Source organism: Typopeltis vanoorti, chromosome 2 (assembly GCF_054136105.1).
Source record: "Typopeltis vanoorti isolate ZY-2024b chromosome 2, IOZ_Tvanoo_1.0, whole genome shotgun sequence".
NCBI lineage: Eukaryota > Metazoa > Arthropoda > Arachnida > Uropygi > Thelyphonidae > Typopeltis > Typopeltis vanoorti.
Window position 1 is genome coordinate 1,902,987 of NC_143550.1, and position 9,835 is coordinate 1,912,821.

Below are 9,835 nucleotides of genomic sequence, written 5' to 3' on the forward strand. Positions count from 1 at the left end.
AGCATTCCCTTGACGTTCAAAAAAGCTTTCGTGCCTGGGATGAACATTTTGCAGATGTTGCTTCAACTTTGTGGTTTCATGGACAGCTTTGCTACAAATAGCGCATTGAGGCCTTTCTTCTCCATTGATGATGATGATGGATGTGAATCCAGATTGAATATATGAATCATCGTATCTTCTTTTATTAACACTCATGATGGGCAAAAATAATGTACAAGTAAAAAAAAATGTACACGTGAATACGTGCGGAGCAGTGATAATCTTAATGTTACCACTTCGGCACGGCATCGTTGCTACGCCAACTTCGCTGTTTGCAACTAATAGAGACAGTTGAAATGACGTAATTGAGTTTGAGAGGAGGGCTTATTCGGCACTTCCTGGGTGTAAAAATCTGAAAATCATTTTCAGTTTCACAGATAAATAAATTATGTGTAAATAAAATGTATAAATGGGTAACAACCTAAACATTTTTACAGATTTCCTTTCAAGCGCCCTGATATCTTAAGTTTCTTGATTCAAGCTATTTATTTAATTCTGTCTAATGACTTCAGAAACTACGGCCATTAATTAAAACATTTTAAACAGAAACTACGGAAAAAAGTTTTTTTATTTATTTGTAAAGCATACAATATTTAAAATTCGTGGCTAACACACAATTCATCCCCACTATGATTTCAATTCCTCCTCCCTGAAACCCTGAACTGAGAACACTTGGCCTAGAGCACGGAAATTATGCCTAATTATGTCTATTCAAAAAAAAAAAAAAAAAAAAAATGGTGACAAAATCAGCCAACAAACTGTCGTCCAATTCCTCTCGTGTCGCTTCTCTCAACACCATGGATGAGGTCATCAAAAGGACTTCTACATCACCCGGAGGCCAACCAGTCGGTCGATGACTAGCAATATTCCTAAAGCGTCGGAATCCATAAACACCACCACTCACCCACCCACCCGCCCCTGTACTCAAGCTGTGGCAAGATTTGCAGAAAGTTACATTTATGGAGCATTGATCGGATTTGACACACGGGGACCAGCTCAGCAAACAACCTCTGGCCTTCGTCTCCGGTGGCTCGTGCGATGCCATTTCATGGCTCCCCTTCTCGTATTTCCTCACCGGTGCAGCTCTTTTACTGTCGCCCGCTATTCTCGTTCCTTTTCAAATCCAATCTTTCCTGAGTCGCTTCGCTCGTCTTTTTCTTTCGAAAAACGCTTTACTTGAAATCTCAAGCTCTTCCGAAACGAATGTGTGCAAGAAAGATCTCACGTCACTTCCTGTTACTTTCCATAAAACCCGGCTGTCCATGCATGATCCCATTTCCTGTCCTGCACGAAGACATTTCATCCGTAGCCTCTTCGGCACTCCAAGAAACTTCGCAAATTTTCCCGCTCAAACACCGCTTCTCGCCTGTAACAACTGCAGCATAAAAGCCAAATCCTCCCGTCTTCGGAATGCACCACTGGGGAGCGGTAAGGTGAATCTGAAGAGTGTTTGATGCTCTTCAGAAGAGAAGCAGCCGATTAACTGTGAACCAGGAAAACTCTTCCTCTCTCGTCCGTTTTCTACCTTTATTTCCACGGAGAGGGTTCTGCGGAACTGACCAACATTCCTGGAAACTGTGAGCAGCCTCTGGTGGTCAACAGCTCAGCTCCAAAATGACCGAACCAGCTTCATTTCCTCCCACTGGCCTCTGTTCTTTGGAACAGTCCCCTAACTCTGCATCCGTAAACAGTACGATGCACCAGAAAGAAAATGCTGCTTGCACGGAGGAGAACTTGAAACACGCAAGCGAAAAAAGGATCGGGGAGGGAACATCAATGCGTAATCGTGTAAGAAGTTTGAACGGGTCATTCGTAACACTGCCGAACAGTTTACGAAGGTTTGTTCTGCAACACTTTTTTATTTTCTGATGGAATTTACGAAGTAGACTGCGTAATGAGAAGAGTAGACAAGACTTCGTTCCACACTCTGCTTTCAATAAAACTGCGCGAATTGCATCACTTTTCCAGGGCTGTCGACGTCGCCCATGCCGTTGGGTGAGTCATCTTGCAGTCGATTTGTTAACACTTAATTCGAACGAAGGCCGATCTCCCATAAGAGTATTTCCCTCCAAAAGAGGAAGTATTCCAAATTATGCGTCACGAGATAATTCGCAGTGCAGCGCATAAATAAATGCGAAAGTAATTTAGAACGACAATTTGAATGATGCGCCGCTGATGGTTGCAGCCACGAAGGGTCTCGTTCGCTTTCTATCAAATTCTCGCTATGCGCAACGATCCCCGTGAAAAGTTTACATTGCGTCACAATTCCTCACACGCTCTTGACAACTTCCCTCCCAACTCGTTCCTTATCTGTTGGAACTCGAATATTGCCGCATCTTATATTTTCTTCTAAGGGGGCTTCTTGAACCTGCTAAAGAGATCGCCATCTTCCCATGGATCTTTTCCTTGCCAATCCACTTCTTTCCTAAAATCGTCATTTCTAGTATGATGAATATCATCCGTTCATTCTGCTAATCTTTCTCTCGTAAGTGTGGCCTCCAGTCTTTAATCGAGTGCTTATCTCCTAGCCGCCATAACTGAAATCGGCTTAAACGCTGTCGTGTATGCTGCTGGTTCGGCGTTTTGTCCAATTTCTCTCTCATTCAAAAAACTGTGCCAGAAGCAAAATTGCGACTCCCCAAAACATTTCGTCTAAATAGCCGAAATGAGGGCCTTTGGGAATTGATACGCACGCCTAATTGCATTCCTCTTGAATGTTTTCTGTCGCCATTTATCCCATTAACTATTTCCCCTGAAGTGCAGAGGACCTTCGGTTTTGGTTTCGCTTTTATCGTCTGATTCCTTTTCCAATAGTCTTTGCTCTGCTATTATTCAAATTAAGCGAATCCAACATTATTTCGAAGCCGTTCGGCACGAAATTACAAGAGTTTCGTGCCGAATATAGAAACTATAAAAGTTTCGGCGGATCCAAGGGTAAGCAAACCCCTGTCATGGGCAGGAGCAACTCGTAGAAAAGGTGGAGTAAGCCCTGATCACTATCCTTAGTCTTTCGCATAATGTAAAACACATCTCTAGCAGACATGTATGATGTTATACATTATGGGGGGGGGGTCACTACCCAGACCGGTTTCGACCTTTGTTGAGGTCTCGTCAGTGGGAGCCAGCCCGGATGTAAATACTCAGGTTGAAGTGATGCAGAACTTATACTTTGCCATACGAGTTGCGAAAAAAGGTGTCACATCACAAAAGGAACCAGGAATTACTGAAAAAAAGAGCCAAAAGGCTTCAACTTCGCGACGCAAAATTAATTTGAATAATTTTGCATCGCCAAAGTGAAGCCTTTTGGCTCTTTTCAGAATCTTCGTGGCATTTCTTTTCCATATTCTCACGTGACTTTGGTTTAGCTCCTTTTCCACAGAATTTATTTCTCTCACGTTTTCCTCCGAGGGCCACTACTTGCTAGGAAAATCTTTCTTCTTTAACTTCTACGTTTAAGTTCGGATCCGTACAACTTCAGCAAACTTGATCGATGCCTTGTTTTGGGTATCTCACTAAGATGTTTGTTTCAACCTCTTTCATTTCTTCTTGGATGATGTTCTTCACTTTACCTCTGAAGCCTTTTCGAGTTTCGTTCGTTTCGCGCGCTTTTCAATGCGATTTTCATTTTATTTCGCTCAAAACTAAACGGTGTTCGCTTCCTATTTCGAATCCTCTGTTGTACTCACGTACAACACAATAACAAGCGAACGAGACGTTTCTTGTGCCTTCTCTCCAAGTGCACGTTGTTACGCCGAAGCATTTCCCAGATTAAATTAATTAAAACTGAAGTCGACCGGTAATCCGCTCTGCAACCGACAAGCTGCGGGTTCGAATTCCGCAATGGGCCCGATTGTCTTCGGGCGGGAGATCACTTCCCCCCTTGCTGGAGGCCTGAAGTGGCTCCAAAAAAGGTCCGCGTTTGATCTTTAAAGAAGGGTTTCCAGATTACGCAAAATATAAATAAAAACATAAAAAAAATCTTGACCCGTGACGGTACGATAGGTTCGCAACCTTTCGTGGGTGGGAGTCCCAAAGAAAGGTTCCGTCTGTTATTACGAGAATTGCGTGTCTGCTAGGAAATGAAAAGGAAGGCAGCGCATCATTTAGAAGAAAGCATCGGAGGGTTGTTTGCTTCGTGAATTGCTTTTCTTCCACACTTTGCAGATATTTCAAGGACGTCACAATCGCTCTTGCTGTCCCCATAACGAGCGACCCTCATTTTATTAACACAGCGAACAGCCCTCCCCCAAGCCGTCCCGTTGCACCGCAAGGCGCATGCCCCACACCGACATTAAATTTTGTTTTACAAGTACAAAGCGAAGCGTTGCGACTCGCTGCGCCCTTCGAATGGGCTGCGGAATGAAGACGCCTTCGGACGTGATTTTTTTTTTTTAATCGCTCAACGAATGCTCCTCAGAACTGCACTTCACATTCAGACTTCACAAAATGCTGCAATTCTCACTCGTATAAACGCAATGTTTGCGTGTGCTAAACTACACCTTCGATGACGCGGCTGCTTTCCAATCCCTGAACGGCGTGCATTCCGGATCTCCGTTGCTTTTCTTCTCAATCATTCGCTTGGCTCAGAGGTGATCATTCGCATCGCACTGCAGCAGCTTAGTCCCCCCCCCCCCCCCACACACACCTAATAAAACGTCGCGAAGGAGTCATCTCCTCATTTCCATGGAGCATTCTTAGGAAGTATTTTTTGTTCTTTTTTCTCTTCAGTTCACTGAATGATGCACGAAATCCCCTCGAAGAAGAAGAAGAAGAAGAAAACTGCCGAGCGAATGGAAGCTCTCGAAAGCAGAAGAGAGCTTCGAATTGGGCGCTTGAGAGTTCCTTCGGGACTCGTGCAAAACGATGCACGTGCAGGAAGCGAAACAACGTTTCAGAATGACATAAAACTCGAGTTTCGCAGGTCAAAGTTGCGTTTCGGCCATTCCGATGGTGTTCAAAGGTTGGCTGAAAGGAGTTGTGTCATCGTATTACGCCTGTTCTGCGGAAATCTGCGTGCAAACGTGGAGTCTTTACTCACTCCGGAGGTCAGCTACGCTTGAACGGTTTCAGCAGGGGGCGGAGAGGAGGGGTCGTAGCCGTTTTGCTTTTCAGATTTCACCAGAGTGCGTCATGTTGGAACGAAGATTTCGGTAGTCGGCAACAATAACTGAAAAACGAAATCGCGTTCACCCCTTTCTCTGCTGGCAACGAAATTCCGTTCCGATGAGCGCTTTGTCCCAGTTCGAATTACCACTGACGTCATCGAGCAGACTGGATCTCCGAAAACGCGCGCGACTGCTTTCAACCTACACGCGAAACAAGGCGAGCGAAGCTGAATGGAATGGACGGAATGCAGGAGAACATCGTAAATGTACGGTCAGCAGTGCTTCCTCCCCTCTTCTGTGCCCCGATGAGCAAACAATCAGTTCGTTCTTCGCACGACGCGTTTCGCCTCCACATTTCGCAGGTGCTTCGTCTTTAATGGCGATCACGTGAATTTACATCGCAACGAGTGCGGAATAATCCGAAGAGAATTTTTTTTTTTTTAATGCTCCGTCCTCAAACAAGTTCACGTCGCCAACCCACGTGAACTTTCCTTCCACCTTACCGTATGTCTCCGAGGGTGTAATAAACGATTCAGATATCAATCTAAACACCCGGCGTCACCCCTTCTCGCTACAGGTGTTTCGGCAAGCATCCTGCCCAGTAACAAGGCCGCAACCCCCCCCCCCCCCCACCGACAAAACAAAACAGCGGAAATTTTAGAAATGACGAAGTCATTTTGCAATTCTGTGCGTGTTTTCTTCTTCAGCATCATTTTTGTTCATTCCTCTCTCTGACTGCGAGTCAGAAGAGAGACAGATCAGTCAGGGTTACCTTTGGATTTATTTATGCTAACGTTTGTTTCCATCTGGCTGCGGAGGGCGCAAATACCCTCGGAAAACGCCTTTTAGAAGGAAACGTTTTTGCACTTTTCAGTTCGCAGAAGTGAACAAAGAAGATGCATCCGACACTAAATTAGCGTGCAGTTATATAAGGGGCAGGATGGGTATGATGAGCGGATCTTTCTAGTTCTTTAAGAATCTAAAGGTCAATCCAAGTGGATTCCGAAGTCAGAGCGGATGCGCACACACGGGCGATCCGAGACAAACAGAAAAAAAAGTGAGCGAAGCGTTTGGGAAGAGCGACGTGGAAGCTTCGTGGGGAGACAGCGTTAATGCCAGGAAATATTAAAAGAAATTGAACAGTCGGCCAGCGGAGGGGTGATCAGATTATGGCGAAGTCACCACCGCACTTCCTTCGCCAGTTAAGCCACCGAAATGAGACTGGAGACGCGTAGTCTGGCGATGACAAGACAGGGACGTTTTCTCGCTGGAATGGTGTGGACGCATCACTCGAAGGAAGGAACACTTCGTCGTCGAGATCCCTTTTCAGGGTCAACGTTCATCGGATCTTTCATCTCCCTGTGAACCTTGACATCCGCGCCGAACCAGACAACGCAGCCACGAAACGGAGCCTCCCTCGGCGTCATATGTCTTCGGGCGAAAATAAGAACGCAACAGTGTCTCGACTCGCAGCAACTTCAGACCCCCACCCCCTTCGCCGCCCTTGGAGGGAGAGAAAATAAACAGACACTGCGAAGATGAGATGAGATCGCGCTCGTTCGCCTATTTTTAGGAAACCCATTATTTACCAATAAGGAGGTCCGAAAGAGAGAAAGAAAAAGGGGAAACATCCCCTTTTTCTTTCGCTGTTCATCTTCTGCCAAAATTGAACTCTTAAGAAAAGCTTCCGCCAAAAAAGAAAAGTCTTCTTCTCGATGAAAAGTCTTCGAAGCCAAAATGAAGTGAAATCAAATGAAAAGGAGAGAAAGAAAAGAAGAGAAAGGGTTCTTCGCTTTCTCGTTCTCAGCTGGCGATGTGTGTTCCCATGCACAGTCGCGTGCGATTCTCGTAATCATTTTGGACGACGATCAAACGATTTACGTTTCCTCCTCGCTTGAATCCGTCGGTTTCGTTTTTCGTTTGCTTTCAACACATTTTCCCCTCACGTGGAAGGGGGGGGGGGGCAATTTCACGAACAGAAATAATCAGCAAAGCTCATCTCATGCAAAAACGTTTTTTGTTTTTTTTTTCTTTTTATCGTCTTTCATTCCAAGAAAAATTTCGACTTTGGTTTTTTCTTTTAAATTATCTGCAAATTTCGAAGATTCCCTCGTTCTCGCTTATGCTCAAGGCCAATCCCCCCACCCCCCCTTTGTTTTAAGGAACTCGTTTGGATCATCCTCTAATGATCAACAAATGGAAATCTCTTTCTTCTTTTTTTTTTTTTTTTTTAATTTTTTTATTTAAGAATGTGCGCCGAATGTGGAACCAAGCGATCAGCTGAAGTTAATCCAACTGCGATCCACTCAAACAAACCGTCAAAATCGTTCTTGTTCCTAATTATGCATAACGAACTCTTAAACTGAGATAGCCAAACCGTGGCTTTCGATTTAAGAAATTAAACGCATACTACGGAAGAACTCGAGAAATGAAAAAAAAAAAAAATTATTCGTTGAGAGTCGTTCTGAGAATGTTTTCTTTTCGATAATAAATTTCTCTTACTGGGTGCTGTTCAGTTTAATGATTTGCACGGTCTCCCCTCCCCCCCGCTTCCTGTTCTGTTTTATTAAATTACGGTCGTGTTATGTACTTTCCTTTACAAGCAAGCGGAAGCATCGCTGGCCGGTTTTTGTTTGAGAAAGTTTTAAAAGCGAACAAACCCATCAAAGCACATCGAAGACTGATTTCGGTTGCGCACGATGGAAACTAATCGAGGAGCCCAAACGCCATTCGCAGACTAATTCGGCGGAGAATTTCAAATTAGTCCACCTGCAGAACGCTAAAAAAGTCAGCGGGGAAAATATTTTAAAAAATAAAATAAAACTCGTATCGGATTTAGTCTCATCGCGACATCGACGCGGACTGAGAAACAAGACGAAAAATTATGCGCCCCCCGCGAGTGAAGCAAATTCACACACAAAGCGGTTGGTGCAAGAACATTAAATAAATAATTCGCAATCAGTGTAAGAAAAATGAACAAACAATACGAAGGGAAGAATGGATAACTGCAGGGAGAGAATGAATGGGAAAGGATTGCGAAGAAGGATCCTGAAACCGATGGGAAATGCACTTCAAAGGAACTTCCTGGTGGCACTCGCGAAGGATGTCCTTCTGCACTTTCGATGCAGAAGACGTACCGTGGTGTGAGAGTGTGTGTGTGTGTGGGCCGAAATGAAAGCAAACCAGTTGGGGCAGGAAATCAGCGCGCGCCTTTCTAGGCGACTGCGGAATATTCAACGAGCATTGCTTTACACGGAGTGTTTGGGTCACGTGAAGGGCAAAAAATATTCCCGCTGTTCGAGAAGATGCCTTCTCACCCTCAGCAGCGTCGTGTGGACGGTTTCGCCAGGTTAAAAAAACCCGCACGAAAGTAGCGGAATCGGAACGGAGCGCCCGTCAGTGCGGTCGCATCCGCGATGGCATCTGTCGCGATGAACTCCCTTCGCTTCAATTATCGACAGCTTTGGCGAAAATCTGAACTACGTGACTGAAACAAGACGACTTTAATCGCGGTTCGATGGCATTAACGGTTATTAAGGCGAGTGCACGCGCGCACACACACACACACACACACACTGCAGCCAAGAGTTCCCCTTCGTGCCGCGCTACTGAGTTATCGCCAGAAAGAAGGAAGAAAGAAGAGCTTGACGACCTCAAGATCGCACTTACCTTTATCTGAGACTCGTAGGCCGATGCTGCACATATCACGGCTGGCTGCCCACTGGTGTTCCGGACCACCCCACACTAACACGGTCGGGCGTACGTAGTAATGGTGTTCGCTATCCCTTCGTGGCGATCTTTCTGCACTGCGCGGCTACCAACAAGTGTCACTTTCTCCGTCCGTCGCTGTGCGTGTAGGGACGCTGTTACCGCCCTAGGAAGTTTACAGAGGAAGCCCAACCAGGCCTCCCGAATGGCGCTACGTCACGAGTTATGATGTCATCGTTAAATGCAGAGGGCAAGCTTCCTTCAGCTTCGGAATGCAAACTGCCGATTCGCTGTCCGTGATCACGAGTCACGTAGTTCACGTGTCTGAGTGAGCACGTGACGTGCAAAAGAAGGAAAATATCTTCGGATATTCTGATTCACCGGATATTGGGATGGGACGGAAACATGCGAGAGGATGTGCAACAGTGGCCCGTTATTGGTGGATTTACGTGTGTGTTAACTGGAACATGTCATATGATCGATGCTGGTAATCACATTTCTAAGCGATACTCATTCAAACACATAAGAACAAGTAAGAAAAAAAAAAAAAAGGACGTCCTAACTCAACCAGGAATAAACCAAAGGATTAAGTTCTGGCTAAACCGAACTTTCTACTAAAGCATTCAAGAAATTGTTGAAATTTGGACGAAAGCCAGTGACTGGCTACTTGTCAAAGACTCTTCAATTCATTAATAATAATTAATGAACAATTCGTTAATAATAATTATTTATAGAAAACGTAGAGGACATCAACATATTTTAGATCCATCAGTTTCAAAACACTTACGAAACAAGAAATAAAAGCAGGACGCAACAGCTCGAGTATACGAGGAGCAGGACGGAAGGGTTTCGATGTAATTACGGTAGCATTGATGACATCCATAGTCTTATGCAATCACAGAAAAGAACAGACGAACGTGAGAAACCTCTCCGTTTAGCCTTTGTGCACTTAGAAAAAGCATCGCTGTTAAAAGAGAAGAAAC

General features: G+C 44.9%; 1 protein-coding gene across 1 annotated transcript in view; it reads right to left on the reverse strand.

Annotated features, from left to right (window-relative positions):
* Positions 1-8,853, reverse strand: part of LOC150108778 (uncharacterized) — a 43,597-nt gene extending 34,744 nt beyond the window's left edge. Inside the window, exon 1 of the mRNA XM_090403200.1 lies at positions 8,814-8,853. The gene's annotated coding sequence lies outside the window, so the exon portion shown is untranslated. The remainder of the gene's footprint in view (positions 1-8,813) is intronic.
* Positions 8,854-9,835: the final 982 nt, after the last annotated feature.